This window comes from Sorex fumeus, unplaced genomic scaffold (assembly GCF_029834395.1).
Source record: "Sorex fumeus unplaced genomic scaffold, SorFum_2.1 ptg000005l, whole genome shotgun sequence".
NCBI classification, from domain to species: Eukaryota; Metazoa; Chordata; class Mammalia; order Eulipotyphla; family Soricidae; genus Sorex; species Sorex fumeus.
Window position 1 is genome coordinate 9,507,018 of NW_026606062.1, and position 7,805 is coordinate 9,514,822.

Consider the following 7,805-nt stretch of genomic DNA (forward strand, 5'->3'; position numbering starts at 1 on the left):
AATCCTCTCATGATGACAGGCAACTGGCTTGAATCGCTAGTGACCCTTTTCCACTTAGGTGGGAATTGGCACTTTTTTTTTATCTCTTTGGCCCCCACTTGTGGGTTTTTTTATTAAAAATTTTTTTAATAGTGAGACATCATGAAGTACAATTGCAGACTTACATATTTTTGTGCTTGAGTTTCAATTATACAATGATCAAATACCCATCCCTCCACCGGTGCCCATTTCCCACCACCACGGATCCCAGTATCCCTCCCAGCCCCCATCCCCCCCATCCCACCCACCCCCATCCCCCCATCCCCCCATCCCCCCCATCCCACCCTTTTGTTCTCTCTCTCTTATTGGGTGTTGTGGTTTGCAAAAGAGGCAATGGGTGACAATCATGTAATCTTATCTAACACTCTACCGGAGAGATCCCTACTTATTTAAAGCAGTCAAAGCAGAAGATTCTGCTATCATATTTTTTTCTTCCTGCAGTTTTTTTTTCTTTTTGTTTTATAGCCAGCGATGCTCAAGGGTTACTTCTGGCTCTGCACTCAGGAATCACTCCTGGTGGTGCGCGGGGGGCCATATGGGATGATGGGAATCGAACCCAGGTTGGCCGTGTGCAAGGCAAATGCCCTACCCGCTGTGTGCTGTGTTATCGCTCCAGCCCCTCTTCCTGTAGTCTATTGGCTGTCCGTTCCACTGTTTCTGTGAGCTCATGAACATCTGTGCCATTTTGTCTCGGAATTCTTTATCAGAGAGACTATCTGTGGGTATTCCCTGGTGAGGCTTCAGGGCTGTTTCTTTCATCCACTCCTCGTGGTGGGGGTCTGTGCTGTTTCCCCGTGTTTCTGGGGTAGCCTGGAGGTGGCTCCTTCCGGTTCACTATCAGTGTCCCCCTTCACTGCTAAGGAGGACTCTGGGTGAGCCCAGTTGATGCTGGTCTCCTCTTTCCCCTAATCTTCCTCTTTGGTGCTCCTGTGTGACTTATGTGGGGCCTCTCGTGCTGATTTGGTTGGGGGGGGGGTGTTCTTTTGGGTTGGGTTTGTACAGATTCTTGTGCTTACTGTTATGTCAGTGAGTTTTGGGGAGTATTGATTGGAATAAACTGATGGAGCATAGGCCTAATGTGGTTGGGTAGCCAGGCTGCCCTCGTAAGTTCAGTAAAAGAGGCTGTGGTGTGGGTTCAATGCACTATGAAAGGAGCCCCCCCCTGCCCCCAACATTGTTGTACTTGTGGGGAAGGGGCCCCACGTTGGTGCAGATCCTGGGTTGTGGTTCAACTTCTACATGCTTCTAAAGCCGCGGGCATCCCCTCTGACCTAGGCCTTCATTGGGGCACCTTCGGCTTTAGAGAAGCTTTCCTGTTCTCTGTTGCTGCTTGGTACAATGCCCTGGAGTCATAATTTTTTTTAATGTTTCAGTCATTGTAGTTTCAGCTATAGTAGTGACACGTGTCATTGGTTCTCACAATAAGCCTGCCGCTAAATTCAGGTCTCTCTCTCTCTCTCTCTCTCTCTCTCTCTCTCTCTCTCTCTCTCTCTCTCTCTCTCTCCTCACACACACACACACACACACACACATGTATTATATATTATATAATGTGAGTGTGACTGTTCCCAGTTTCTGATCAAGACTTCATTCTCCCTGGCTGGTGGGGATATTCCCTTTGGTGCTCCTGGTATTCTCTCCCTCCTTTTAGGGTGTCACAGGAGATGTTTGTCACACAGATCAGGATGGAGCAAGTAGGGTGGGTGCCTCAAGTCCCAGACAAGAGAAACATAAGGACAACATGCTTTGTCTTCTCAACTCAGATAGAAACTTTCACTACCTTGATGTCTATCAACATAATAACCACATCACCCTCTTCTTTCTTGCTCAGAACAGCCAAGCTCCATGAGCATTTTGATGTAAAGAACAGCAAAACAAAAAAAAAATATTTTTTTTTCTTTTCCTCCACAAAAGACAGAGAAGCTTAGAACAGTATAATGGGCATTTGCAGTGCCAAGAACTAGAGTGGTAATTTTCTGTATCTGCAAAATTCATAATGATGAGTTTGAATCTTTGGATATTTTGAAGATGAGAACAGTTAATAAACCAGCAAGAGGCAGCCTGCCTCTGATGAACATGCCTTTCCTTTATAAACAAGGGGAAATGGGCTTCAATGTCATTACACGCGATTTGCCACATGATTCTAATAGCTATAAGACAAAAATGAATAGAAAAACGGGATTGAAAGAAAATGCACCCAACTGTTAACTGTACCCATCTCTGATAATGAAAATATTGGCAATCCTTTCCTCCTCTTCCCTCTTTGCTTTTTAATTTTCAAACTCAAGAGAACTATCTGAGGGTGACTTGGATAACAGAGAAAATAAATTTATTTTAGTAAAAAATAAAAAAAGAAAAGAAAAACACAAGAGTCAGCAAAGCAATAAACCATGTTCCTGTGAATAAAAGTGATCAAAGCCCCTGGGGGTGTGGTTGTAAATTTGATCTGGTCTGAGTCTAGATGTGAATTTGGCGTGGTGGGGGGGGGGGGTGATGATCAAGAACTCCAGCAAGGACACAGTTTAAAGAAGAGCATCTTTAGTTCTTCGAACTTGCCCAATTTAGCATCCATCCTCCATCCAGGGCGGGTACCAGACCAGTGGGTACCGTGGTCAGTCAGAACTGCCCGTGACCACAAGATGGCAGCAGCACCCCCAGGCTTGCCGCCATCATGGTTCTGACAGCTTTGCATGCAGGGGAAGTGGGCTGGGCAGGGTTCGGTGGGTCATTTCTGGGCAGGAAGGAGGACCTGGGAACGCTGGGAGAGATGCAGGACGTTGGGGGTGGGGGATGTCAGACGTTAGATGTCAGCATCAGAGCTGACACAGGATCTACATCCCCGAGGGCTGCAGGACCTTGTCCATGCAAGATCCAGGCTCTGGGCGGGCCTGTGGCCTGCGCTGGCCAGGCCGTGGGCAGGGATGCTGCTAGCCGAGGTGACTTTCCTCACTGCTTCTCCCTGCCTGGAGAGCGAACCCAGGCTGTTCAGGACTCTCAGAGGCCAGACTCTGAGCCTCCACCAATAAGCAAGGTCCTGCCTTTCACAGTGGCAAAGAAATGGCAGGATCAGAGAGGACACCAAACACTTGTAAGTGATGGGGGGGACAATGTGTAGCACTGTAGCACTGTCCTCTGGTTGTTCATCAAGTTGCTCGAGCAGGCACCAGTCACGTCTCCATTGTGAGACTTGTTGTTACTGTGTTTGGCATACCGAATACGTCATGGAGAGCTTGCCAGGCTTTGCTGTGCAGGCAGGATACTCTCGGTAGCTTACCAGGCTCTCTGACAAGGACCGAGGAATCGAACTCGGGTCAGCCGCATGCAAGGCAAACACCCTACCCGCTGTGCTATCACTCCAGCCCAACAGTTAAATGCAAACCGGAAGAGAGCAAAGGTAGAGATTTCTGAATCTGAAGAAATAGAGTTTGAAGCATGAGGTGTGAATAAGGGCAAAGAAAGATGCCTCATGTTTGTGTACATGTAAAGGACACGGGTAAGGTAAAGGTAAAGGCCCTCCCGTTGATCGTCGATTTTCTCGAGCGGGCCCAGTAACGTCTCCATTGGAGACTTTGTTGTTACTGTGTCTGGCATATCGAATACTCTCGGTAGCTTGCCGGGCTCTCCGAGAGGGGTGGAGGAATCGAACTCGGGTCGGCCATGTTGGCCGCTTATAAGGCGAACGCCCTACCCGCTGTGCTGTCGCTCCGGGAGTATAAAAAAATCCTCACAAACGTGTGTGTACCAAAGAATACAACCTTATTATCTAAAATGTAATGATTAATAGAAAGAAAACACAGCAAATTAACTATTTGGGAAGTTTATCACAACTTTCCCCGGAAATGAAAGAATAAACAGGTAAAATTTAAAAAATAAAGGTTATAAACAGGTACCAAAGAAGTTCCTAACACCATGAATGGGATGTGAATTATTAACTAATCATGTATAATTCAATATGAAATAAAGATTGAAAGTCTTTTCAAGCATTTCTAAAGCAGGATAAAATATAAGTATGCATTTATCATAAAGGAAATTCTCAGAAGTTAAAAAGATAAAAAAGGTAAAGGCCCTCCCGTTGATCGTCGATTTGCTCAAGTGGGCCCAGTAACGTCTCCATTGGAGACTTTGTTGTTACTGTGTTTGGCATATCGAATACGTCACGGGGAGCTTGCCAGGCTCTGCCGTGCGGGCGAGATACTCTCGGTAGCTTGCTGGGCTCTCCGAGAGGGGCGGAGGAATCGAACTCGGGTCGGCTATGTTGGCCGCTTGTAAGGCTGACGCCCTACCCGCTGTTAATATTTATAAACTATAACACGGAGCAATGCATAAATATAAGCATAGAAACCATAAATTGGAACAAAAGTTAGTTTTAAAGTCCCATATCTTATCAAAGTTATTACAGACATGGTAAAATGAAGAAATGCAAGATGAATAAGGATGAAAACAGTTCATATCAAACATTTGAGACATAGAAAATAATTTGTAAAAGAAATGCATCACTTTAAATATATTGTTTAAGGAGAAAGAGAGTTTTTGTTTGCATGTTTTATTTTGGGGCCACATCTGGCAATGCTCAGGGCATTACTTCTAGCTCAACACTGGGGATGGTTCCTGGCGGTGTTCAGGGGGACCATATGGGATGCTGGGGTTTGAACCTAGGCTTGGCCAAGTCCCTACCTACCCTAGTCTCTCTCCAGCTTCTCTCCAGTTCAAAAAAAGTGCACGGAGGCCAGAGATAGAGGGCAGTGGGTAGTGCATCTGCCTTGCATGCAGCCAACGTGAGTGCGAATCCCCATCACCAGGCATGGTTCCCCGGAGTCCTGTCGGGAAAGATCCCTGAGCACAGAGGCAGTAAGAAGTGTTGAGCACTGCAGAGTGTAGCTCAAAAAGCAAAAGTAAATAAATTAAACAGATGAAATTGTTAAAAAGGATAAAAAAAATCTTCAACACAAAGAAGCAGAGTAGAACAGGCTCAAGGAATCAGGACAGAAGAAATAACAGAGGTCGGGGCGAACGCAGCCTTCAGGAGGATGAACAACCCGGGAGCGACTCTTAACCCAAGGCTGAGCTGGCACGTGGAAAGCATCAGTGGAGAGCATCGTGCTGAGTGAGATGAGTCAGAAGGAGAGGGAGAGAGAGAGAGAAATGGAGCTCATTTGTGGGATATAGAAAAACATCATATGAGACCAAAGCCCGAGGACGGTAGAAACAAGAGCCGGGAGGATTGGTCCTTGTTTGGAAGACTGAGTCAAGAGCTAGCCAGAAGGCAGTTGGGGTAGAGAGGGGATCACAGTGACAAAGAGAGTTGGAAATGATCACTCTGGGTAAGAGCTGAGTGCTGAAAACAGGTAAAGGAACATGCAGGATAACCTCTCAGTATCGGTATTGCAAACGACAATGCCCAAAAGGGGAGAGAGAGAAAGAGTGGGGAGAGGGAGAGATAGAGACAGAGATAGAGACAGTGAGACAGAGACAGAGAAGGAAAGTGTCTGTCATAGAGATAGGCTGGGAGAGGGGGACAGGAGGAAAATTGGGGACATTGGTGAAGGGATGGGTGTTGGAACACTGTGTGACTAAAAACTAACCATGATGACTTTGTAATTCTGTGTCTCACAGTGATTCAATAGAAAGAAAGAAAGAAAGAAAGGAAGGAAGGAAGGAAGGAAGGAAGGAAGGAAGGAAGGAAGGAAAAGGAGAGAGAGAAAGAAAGAAAGAAAGAAAGAAGGAAGGAAGGAAGGAAGGAAGGAAGGAAGGAAGGAAGGAAGGAAAAGGAGAGAGAGAAAGGAAGGAAGGAAGGAAGGAAGGAAGGAAGGAAGGAAGGAAAAAGAGAGAGAGAAAGAAAGAAAGAAAGAAAGAAAGAAAGGAAGGAAGAAAAAAGAGAGAAAGAGAGAGAGAAAGAAAGAAAGAAAGAAAGAAAGAAAGGAAGGAAGGAAGGAAGGAAGGAAGGAAGGAAGGAAGGAAAAAGAGAGAAAGAGAGAGAAAGGAAGGAAGGAAGGAAGGATGGAGAAAGAAAGAAAGAAAGAAAGAAAGAAAGAAAGAAAGAAAGAAAGAAAATATTAGTAAAGCCAATCTCTAGGAAACCTGTTTTAGGGGAGGGAGAGACAATGACAGAGACAGAGACAGAGAAAATGCGACCATGTGGAGACCCACTGGATGGGTCCCAGAAATTAATGAATAAATAAATAAAATGTCAATCTGAAGCAAAGAGCAACAGAACAGGAGCAGGGATGGAGCCGTACAGCAGGTAGGGAGCTTGTCTGCTTGTGGCTGGCTCAGGTTTTATTCCTGACATCCCTTATGTTCGTTCCCTCGAGCCCAGTCAGAAGTAATTCCTGAGCACAGAGCCAGAAGTAAGCCCTGAGCAACTCTGGGTGTGGCCCCAAAACCAAGCGGGGAAAGAAAGAACATAACCAGATTGATAATACAGAAGCCTGAAAGTGTCCTAAAATATCTTGCCTCTGAATTCCACCTTTTAAAAAACTGTTAATTTCTTTTTTGTTTTTTTTTTGGGGGGGGGGGGTTGGGTCACACCCGGTTATTCCAGACTCTGCACTCAGAAATTACTCCTGGCAGTGCTCAGGGCACCATATGGGATGCTGGGGATCAAACCTGGGTCAGCCGCGTGCAAGGCAAATGCCCTACCCGCTGTGCTATCACTCCTGCCCCGGCACTGTTAATTTCTATATTACACAAATTATTCCAGAAGGGGAGCAGCTGCCCCTCCCTCATAAGTCATCTGCCTTCTCTGTTCTAAACTCAGAGGAGAATTATAAGATGAACTTAGATAAGCTCTTAAGGCTCATCCCTCTAATGACACAGAAACACACCCAGCCCCCAGCTAAGGTACTCGCTAGCCAACAAAACAATGTGTTGAAGACCAATTCATCTTGGTGAAGAAGAGATGGTGCTGGGTGCGAGAACATACCTAATCGGAAAATGAGTTGAAATCCTTCACCCCATTCCTACACTCATGTAGGAAACTCGCACAATTACCTCAAACTTGCTATGGGGCATTTGATAAGATGCCAGCGGACCAAGAAAATCAGGACTTCTGTATTGGACAAGCGTTTGTTGCTCTAACCATCTGTCTGCATCCAAGCAAATGTTCACCAGGAAGCTGGCAGTTGAAGCCCACACAGAAGAAAGAAGGTAAGGTTGGTTGGTGCAGGGAACCAAGACATGGCTCCACAGAAGGACACTTGCATGGGCGCGATGATGAGTTTAAACCCCAGAACTGCCAACAAAAACGAACAACCGAAAAAAAAAAACACCTTAAAAGATTAATAGGTGCAATCCAAAGAAATCATTCTTTGAGGATGATATCACCAGCAACCCAAAGTGAAAACAATAACTTAACAGATTATCTGTGTGCGTTATATAAGGAAGTTCTCTCGACTTACCACAGCAGAGGTGAGTTCAAAGAGTCAATGTTATTTATCAACATTGGCAAGAACCAACTAGAACATAAAAGAAGGAAGAATCGAGCATTCACCCAAGCAATAGAACATTTAAGAGTATTTCAGAATTAGTTAAACTAAGAAAAGCCCAAGTATGCTGAAGACCAAATTTTATAAGGGATAGAGAAGGTAACTGCAATTGTGAAAGATGTTCCTTAACTTTCGGATAGAATCAGTTAACATGATGATGAAGGTGTTGTGTCTCCAGGTTAGAGTGGATCCAATGCAGTGCCAGCCACAATATCGGGTGGGTTACCCCAGCACATAAAACTTTCCCCTCCTTCCTCTGCCTTTTCTGCCCCCTTGCCCTTG